This window comes from Megalops cyprinoides, chromosome 18 (assembly GCF_013368585.1).
Source record: "Megalops cyprinoides isolate fMegCyp1 chromosome 18, fMegCyp1.pri, whole genome shotgun sequence".
Classification (NCBI taxonomy): domain Eukaryota; kingdom Metazoa; phylum Chordata; class Actinopteri; order Elopiformes; family Megalopidae; genus Megalops; species Megalops cyprinoides.
The window spans coordinates 16,513,707-16,522,839 of record NC_050600.1 but is presented as its reverse complement, the minus strand read 5'-3'; positions in this window follow the sequence as shown (position 1 = coordinate 16,522,839).

The window sequence follows — 9,133 nt, the reverse complement described above, 5'->3', positions numbered from 1 at the left end:
CCTCAGCAAAATGTTCACTTGTTTTTTCCACAAAACCCTCTTACTTAACATTGTAAAATACACAGGAAATAATGCTCACCAGAAATCGTTTAAGTGCACATAAGGCCACACAAGAAGCTACCCCTCAGACTAAACCAAACTGAAGGATAAAACGGACCTGGTTGGACTGCTGTGCTTGTTGTTCCATTCTTCCAGAACGGAGAAATGCTGCAGACTTAAGGGTACTACCAAGCCGCAAGTGTTTGTAAAGAAGTGATTTGTTTTCAATTGATTTAATTACCACAAGCTCTCATCTCAACGTGGGTGAGCAGACCTAGCCACCCAAACAAATCCGAGTCCTATAAAGGAGGAGGGCGCTCCCTTTAAAAATGGGAGTTCAGTTTTACATTTTGTGCTGAGAAGCCGTACATGTCATACTTTTTACTTTGGAGTCAATTTCATCAAGACTCTGAGATAAAAAGCTAAAAAAGGTGTTTTTTCCTAATCTTTATCATTCTTTTTCCATAAATTTGAATTATGAAATCAAGATTTGTTTATTTTTCATAGTTGACACATAGTAACAAGTTCAGCGGTCACTCTAATTAAATAACACACAAAGTACCTGTGTTTCCCAAAGTAACAGACAACTACCTAATGGGTCAGATTAGATTTTGACCTCAGGAAATCTTCAGATTTTTCAGATAAATCCAATTTTATTTCATGTTGAGCATCTTTTGAATAAATTGTCAGTGCTTTTAATTAAGCAGAAGAAAAGCAAGGAAGCTATGAGCAGCTAATCAGTGACCAGGGCAACACACACTTTATTTTGTAAAATATTTTGCTCATCCCTCCCAACCTATCCCAAACACAATATTTGACTGTATACCATATGTAACCATGCTTTAGAATGTTGTTGGTTTGTTATCTTGTGTTTTGTAGTATTCCACTCAAAGGTCTGTAAATCCCCTATTTTTTTTTTCTCGCGGTTTATTAAACCGTTTAACAGACTAGGAAATTCCAAAACTGAACATGTGTTCCAATGTGTTTCCCAGATGTTCAATAATCCTGAAAAAATACCATACTGTCAAGAAAAAAACAAACATTTAAATGACTGAATATTCTCAACTACACTCAAGCCAAAGTGTAAATGTTCTGCATTAACGGAATAAGTTACTATGCAATAAAATTGTTGCTCTCACCAGCCAAATGAAGGTGTCAGGGGTATGAATGTGGTTCCAGCCCTGAAACTGTAAAGGATAATTATTTAAAAGCCACAACTGCAAAAATAATATATGTGACATAGTTAATAATGATGATACAGCACTCTGTTGGTGTAGAACCTGATGACGCAGAGGAGATAGTTCGGCAAATTTCATTTCATCACAGACTGCTGTGATGCTTTCAAATTGTTCAACTACGCAGTCACTGCAAAAAGGGAAGCTGCCATTCAAAGGTCAGAATTTGACAAGGCAAGTCTACTCTGAAAACAGAGCAAGCAAATTCCTGTAATATGTTCTTGAAAATTTCAATGTGTCTGGAATAAACTTAACAACTTACCTTGTAAACTTATGAACTTAACAACAACATGTCTGGAACAACTAGTCGATCGAGTGTAGGAAGTGTGAAAATTATTGTCATTTTCACCCCTAAGCTCCAAAAACTATATGCTGTCAAGGTGAAGGTACAGGTCATGTTTCAATCTGGAAGGTCAAGGTAGTGTTTCATCTAAAGTTAGAAATGTACAGTTGGAAATCAAGCGAGCTACAGTTCTATAAACAATCTTCTGCAATTAGTTCATCAACTTCTTGTATATAGGTCATCAGTTTCTCCTGTATATATGACAGGAATCCCCTATTTATATCATCTGGACATTTGTTCCTTCATTATGAACATCAGTTAGCATGCTTTGAAAATGATTTGATTTTCAGACCAGATGTTGAGCAGACCTTTTTGTCAGATATGAGCAGTGCAAAGTGCAAAGACATCTTGATTTGTAGTTAGTAGTTTAAGAGGAAATAAGCACTTCATTGACTGAATGGAGTGTATACTAGTGTGTCTGATGTCTGATAGTATTAAATAGTATAAATGTCTGATAGAATAGACAAACCTATTACACCAGTTTTTGTGGATTATTTTTTGAGAAGTCCTAAGTGTTGATTAAAAAACAAAATGCTCTGGAAACATACAACATGTAGATCAGGCCAAGTAATCATCAACTTGATTGTCTTACTTGTAGGAAAAGTTGCCAGTTTGTGCAAGCACCATCACATTATGAAACAAACAAGTAAAAAAAAAAATGAAACAATGTTTCACATATGCCTCTCTTTTTGTAATGAGCCACTGTATCACTGTGATAATCCTGTATTGTTGGAGTGCAGTAATTACAGCAGGCCTGCCTCTTGTCTCCTAACACATGATTTATTCAGGCCAATTAAGCATTTCTGCCTCTTCCACTCCTTGCTAAATTTCCATCCATACTTTGCCCACTTTGGCATTTTAGAGAGGTAGGAAATTTTTCTGTTTTTCACTTTATGGATGGCTGGCAATAGCTGTAGGGATTTGACAACAGACAGACACACAGAACATAGGCTCAACAGCTAAGCAGCTGGACTTCTGCTAGAGTTTCAAGCGCTCAGAGTCTGCACAGAACACTGAACTGAATCATCTGATAAGTACATAACTAGCGGAAGTCATAGCTAGTTAGCTAACTTAATTATATTCAGAGGTCTTCATGTTTAATGGTGGATAATGCATATTTATGGGCAGGCAGAGGTAAACTTTACAGGAAAGGAAATTAAAAACAAAATTAACCTTACAGCTGTTCTGTCATCTACTCTAAAATTTATGTGAATTTGTTAGATAAATGTAAAACCTAGTAATCTGTGGTTATACAATTATAATCCACATGCTTAAAAGTGTGTGTGGGGGTGGGAGGGTTGGGGGTGTGTGTAGGTGGGTGGGAGGTGCTTCAGTTTACTCACTCTATTGACTTGCAATGAATTAAAAACCCTGAAAGCAAATAAACACAATGGATCCGCCTACTAGTTCTAAATTCAGATTTTAATGTAGACAGCTGCAAGGTGTATTAAAAATGTATGTTGTACAGTTAAGTTAAGACATCAATTAAGTATAAAGGGGACCTGTAGTGTTGTACCATAATTATAAACTGGCAAGGGAGCGTTTCTGCCAGCTCTGTGAGGACATGTTGCTCGTAGCAACTTGCTAGGAGACCTAAAGAGCCTGAGGTCAGAGAAGCTCCTGTTTTGCTAATAGTGCAGTTGAGCAGGTGTTCGTCCATCAAAATAACAGAGGATTTCCCATTCCCATAATGGGCATCAGCCAGCTACTTTGTTCATGATGTAAAATTGTGGCAATGCCTTATAAGTCTGAAAATATCAAAGGTAACTAGTAACTAAGCTTTTAAATAACAGTTTTGTTGTGGAACATTTGGAATTCATTTAGTATTTTTTTTTTTTTGCTCTGTTTCTAGGAAAATTTAGTTTGTTTGCATTCCGTGAAATGATTTTATTACTTCCCACAAAGGATGTTCCTTTTGACACAGGCCATCCTCAAGGTAAAAAAGAGCCCACTGAAAGCCATCTTATTTCAATCTTCTATTATGTAGTTCTATCTTAAATAAACTGCTGTAAACCAATAGACCTCTAATTTACATAGAATTCGGAATGCAAAACAGCTAAGCATGTATAGAGCAGATTAGCAGATGAATTGGTATGATAGAACAGGAACACTATGTATTAGAAAAGTGGATGCATATAGCATTCATCCTGAAGCATCCATACAAAGTACTTTCATAGTACTTCACTCAGTTTTTCTGGTTAATGGAGAGCCTTACAGTGGTACATCTCCAAGTCTTAATTAAACATATGATTTGATTTTCTTCATTAGATCTACAACGTAGCCACATTCTCTCCTTGTATTCTTAAAGGAGTAGTTCAAAACAAGGCATGGCTCCAGCTGGAACCCAGTGAGAACATCTGTGACCTGGGCTCAGAGAGAAGTCCACAGTTTCAAGGAAGTTGAGTTCAAAATCCGTGCATACATTCACTAATGATTGGGCCAATATGTGACCTTGAGCATTCTGTTTTGCTGTTGTCATAAACAATAGCTTGTGAAAAGCTTTTTGGGATACTGTAGTACTGTTACTAGTAGCATTCATTCAATATGTCTCACCTTGCTGACATTTTAATGTGCTTGGTTCTACTGTAGCAAATAAATAAAATGCAAGTGTTGAATTTTTTAACCTGTACTGTTCTACAGCACTTTTTTTGTATTATATTAGGCCCCACTGAAAAAATTAAAACGTAACTAGATTAATATGAAAAGTCAAAATATTGGCAACTTGCAATCCATGTCAACATTCAACATATCAAATGTCATTCAGAAATGAATGTGCGGAATTTGCATGCTAAATTAATCAACTGATTGCAGCCATGTAAAACGGATTACATAAAATTCGCTCTGGATAAGAGCGTCGTCTTAGCAAATAATATTTTAATAAAATCGAATGCAATATAATGCAATTGCCTGTTGCAACAGGTGCCATATATTTTACAGGAGGTGAGCAATTTTAGAATATATCTCATAAACAGTATATAAATGTGATGATGTTTAAGGGGCTAAAATCATAGTGCTCATTCAATTGCTCATCTTTTTAACAAGCTGGTTTAGGTCTTCTGATGTTTCAAAGCAAGTGAAGTGATCCTCAACCTATAGTATGTCTTCTCTATCTACAGTATATCTCACAGAGAAAAATTACAAAAATTACAATATTTTGGGAGGAAACAGAGACTCAAGGAAGTGAGAGTCAATTTTGTTTGAACTCTGCCTAAACAACTAACCTGGCTCTGGGGACAAATTCATTCTGAAATGTATACTTTTGCATTAGACCATGGGGACTTCATTTTTCTTTTTTTGTCATTTCATTATTTTATCTTGTTTATTGGTGCTCCCTGAGTGACTATTCTTCCTCCCTGGTTTACGTGCATGATTATGTATGCATCAAGTATTCCATATGTAGTCCAGTCCATGTATAGCAGTCCATGTGAACTGAGGCAGCTCTGATGTTGCAAAGTAACTGGAACTTGAATAGAATGGCATGTGGTAAAGGGCCGGCTCATCAGAATTGGTAAGCTTTGCCCTGTATCCCTCTGCTCTCCATTGCGTGAGCTATCACACAGGGCTTTTCCATTTTAGACCTCATTCCCCATTATGCATTAGTAAAACAAAAGAACATTTACACAGAACACGGGATTGTTTTGTGTCCATTTAAAGTATAAAGGAAAGAAATATATCTCCTTGTCTTTGTTGGAGAGCCAGGAATAATAATGTTTAAAATGGAAATAACAACAAGAGTGTTGTTAACTGCGGTCTATATTCACCACTGATGTCAGTTGCCATCCCGGTAATGACTGAGTGGTTTGTGTTGTCTTCACATTAATCATTCATGGTAGTATTCACAAATTCACTTTTTGAAAAGGCCACGAAGAAAGGGATATTGTTGGTTGAAACAAAGCCCATTATATGGGCTGTTTAATGAAAGTAAAAACGACAGTAGTGTCTCTCACACCTTTGGGCCGGAGTCCCCACACTTTTTTCTGCTTATGTCAGCAGAAACCACAAGGCCCTCAGGCTGCATATAACATAGGACGCTAATAGGCAACGGGCTAGCCCTTTTCGCTATCCTATTGCTATTGTTCTGATTAGCGTGTGGCTGTGTTTGTGTGCTATATATAAATATATAATCTTTTCATTGCCACTGATATGGTAAGATTTCTGAGTAAAATAATATTGTTACTGTTTTGTTGAATGATACCCCTATTAAATATACATTAAGCTTGTGGGAATGGAAACTTCAAATTCAATAATTACACTTAAGTGTTTCAAAATGCAAGAATGACATGGAAAAGGGGATTTCTGATGTAAGACTGAAATAAACTTTTAGGAAATGGTGGCAGAACTAAAAGTTATCATCGGCTTGAGAATCTATGTCCTGCTTAATTTTCTCCCTGTTCAGATTTAGTCATGCTTGCCATATAGTACTCCTCTGTACAGAGTGCATTACCCTGGGAAATGCAAAATGTATAATCCAGAACCATATGATAATTTAATGCCTGATAAATTTTCCCCAAGCCTGCTCTGATTCAGAGTTATGTTTGCCATAAATAGTGGTTTGAATTAGAAGTGTATCATTCCCGACTTTAACAAAACTTAATACTTTTAAAATATCCTTTTTTTCCATTTGACAATATTTTGACCATTGTATTGTATTGTATTCTATTCTATTCAATTCTACTCTGCGATCTATTCTATTCTGTGTCATTTTCCCATTTACACAATGGTCATGTCACACAAGTTACATTCTTAAAGAACTATGCTAACCCTTTGAAAGGAGTTTCAGAACATGTGTGTCCACCAGAGACCTAGCATCTGGTCTCATATCTTCTGTTCATTTCAGCTAAAGTCATAATTACTGAATTTGAGCCACTGATATGATGGCACCCGGAATAACCAGTTATTGCTTTGTCATTGAGGTACTGGTTGAAAATAGGCAAAGTTTATTTATAAATTTTTATCTATCAAAAACCAGGAGTGACCACCACAGTAATTTTAATTCACATTTTGTTCACTTGATGCTTTCTTTTAACAAATGACCATGACATTTCACTATGAAGGTTAAGATTTGTGTGGTTAGTATAGAGACTGTGGGATTCTTTCCTTAATTGTCTGTGAGGTACAGTAACTCATTAAACAGTATCCCATTATTTATTGTATAGCAAGGCTACATGTGTCTGCGATGCCCATGTTTTTCTCATTGCATGGACCCATGATATACACCCTGGCACATCACACGGATGGCAGGAAGGTGCACTACCCTATGTTTAGAAACATTCCTGAAGCGTCTGATATGTATGGCCTATATTGTAAATCTTTTGGGCATTTTATTTCACTTCAAGTTCAGATGAGAGTAATTCACTTGATATATTTAAGTTTTTGGCAGACACGAAGGCCGTCTACTTACAGACTTACAGCTCAAATCACAAAACACATACATTTGATCCTATCCACTAACCTACTGAAATACTTCATATTTTCCTCATTATCCATTCATTAAATTCATTCATGCAGATGGAATGAACCACACAATGCATTCTCCTTGTGAAACTGAGTATGGCAATGAGAAGCAGCTAATCTACTTAAGAGTGTTGCCAAAAATGCAGCAATGTATATGTCCCATATAGGAGCAAGTAATGCTCACAACCCTGGATATCATTAAATGGTACAGAGACACTTAGAGACACAGGCCATTTATTTTCAGGCCAATAATAAATCTGTTCATTTTTCTTCCATTATGTCTGAACTTGATTTACACATTCCACACTGCACCTGCTTATATTAACCATTTTATTGCCCTGGTCATCCTGACACCCTTTTCACTCATATCACTAAATATAAACCATATGTGCTGGCTGTATGTGTCTGTGGCCTTACTGTTTCTACCATAAAAATGTGTACAGTTAAGTATTTGCACATGCTTGTCTTCAAAGAAATAATACATAACAAATACACAGGAAATACAATACATGACAGTAGCTGGTTATGAACGCTGCTGTTAGGAATATACATGGGAAGCAACTGGCCATGTTACAGGAAATAACTGGGAAACATTGCTTTTGTAAAGTGCTTCTTCAGGCTTTTCAGATAATGTGGCCTATATCTAGTTTTAATTTTGGGTCACAGAGGTATCAATAGTGTAGTCTGAGTGGAAGACATATTTCCTTAGCTGTGTACAGTATACTATACAGATGAATGGAGAATATAGAATTTGTATATGTTTGGAATAGCTGGTGAACTGGGGTATGGGGTCAGTTGATCCTTTTTGGTATACTTGCAATTGCATTGTGCATCCCAAGACCAGGGGACAGACATTTTCCCACTGTAATTTTGTTTTTAACAGAATCAGCAATTTTAGTTCCTATTCCATGTGTTGTGTGGTTCCTACTGGAGTTCTATAATGGTTAAAGTAACTGAAAACTGCCTAATTACTGTATATTTTCTCACCATGTCTATGGGACCATGACAAGCATGGCTTTACTATAATTAAAAACTGTAAATCCTAATTTTACACCAAGCAATTGTGACATATAATTGCAATATGCATGAAAATTGGGCACCTCATACAAACTAACAGCCTAAGTACCATAATTTCCCCCCACTAGACAGTAAAAGGCACTAATCAATGAACAATAGTGTGGCATAGTGGTAAGGAGGCAGTGCTCGTAACCTAAAGACTGCTGGGACCGTTGAACAAGATAGTTAAGTCAAAATGCTTCAGAAAACATCCAGTTGTTGTAAAGGGTGATGTGTAATCTATGCAAGTTGTTCTGGATAAGATCATCTTCTACTGTAACTTAATGGGGGATACATCAAAATAGCTAATCAGTGCCCGTTCTTGGTCTTGCTGCCAAATCTGGTGTAAATCATGTTTAGCCTCCCATGTATTCTTATGATAAGGAAACAGACACGCTCATTCTCACATCACCAGAACATACAGAAACCCTTTGATGGCAATACTGTGCTGATATGTACATACCATGCTCAAAGTCCATATCTCCCGGTCTGTGTGTTTTATTATTATAAAAAGTGTTTGCATATTGATGCATACAGTGCATACTATGTTCAGTCAACTTGCTTTGGGGAGAAATTTTTTTTTTTTTTTTTTTGTGGTGAAATTCACAGGCTAGTTTTCCAGTAATATTAAGCGTTAATTTTCACACACAAGTCCAGACAAATGTGATATTAATCCTCTGTTATCATCAGCATCTGTGGCTGCATCTAGATAAGGCATTGAGCGTTCTGCAGTCCGTGATGGAGAGCCTGTGTTTGTCGCATGGGAAAACCTGATCCCCCTGGTTTTTGTTCACCTTTCAACAGGAGAAAACGGTGACACTGCCCCTCCCACTCCCAGGGGACGGCCTTCCAAACCCCCACCCCCCCTTTCCCATCCAGTGTCATTCCTCATCCCCTAAAAGAAAGCTTTGTCAGTATGTCTCACTTAAGCAGTTTAATGTGATAGGCACCATTGAGTATTTCTGGGTGGTAAAGGTATAACTTTGTCAATCGGAACAAAATATAA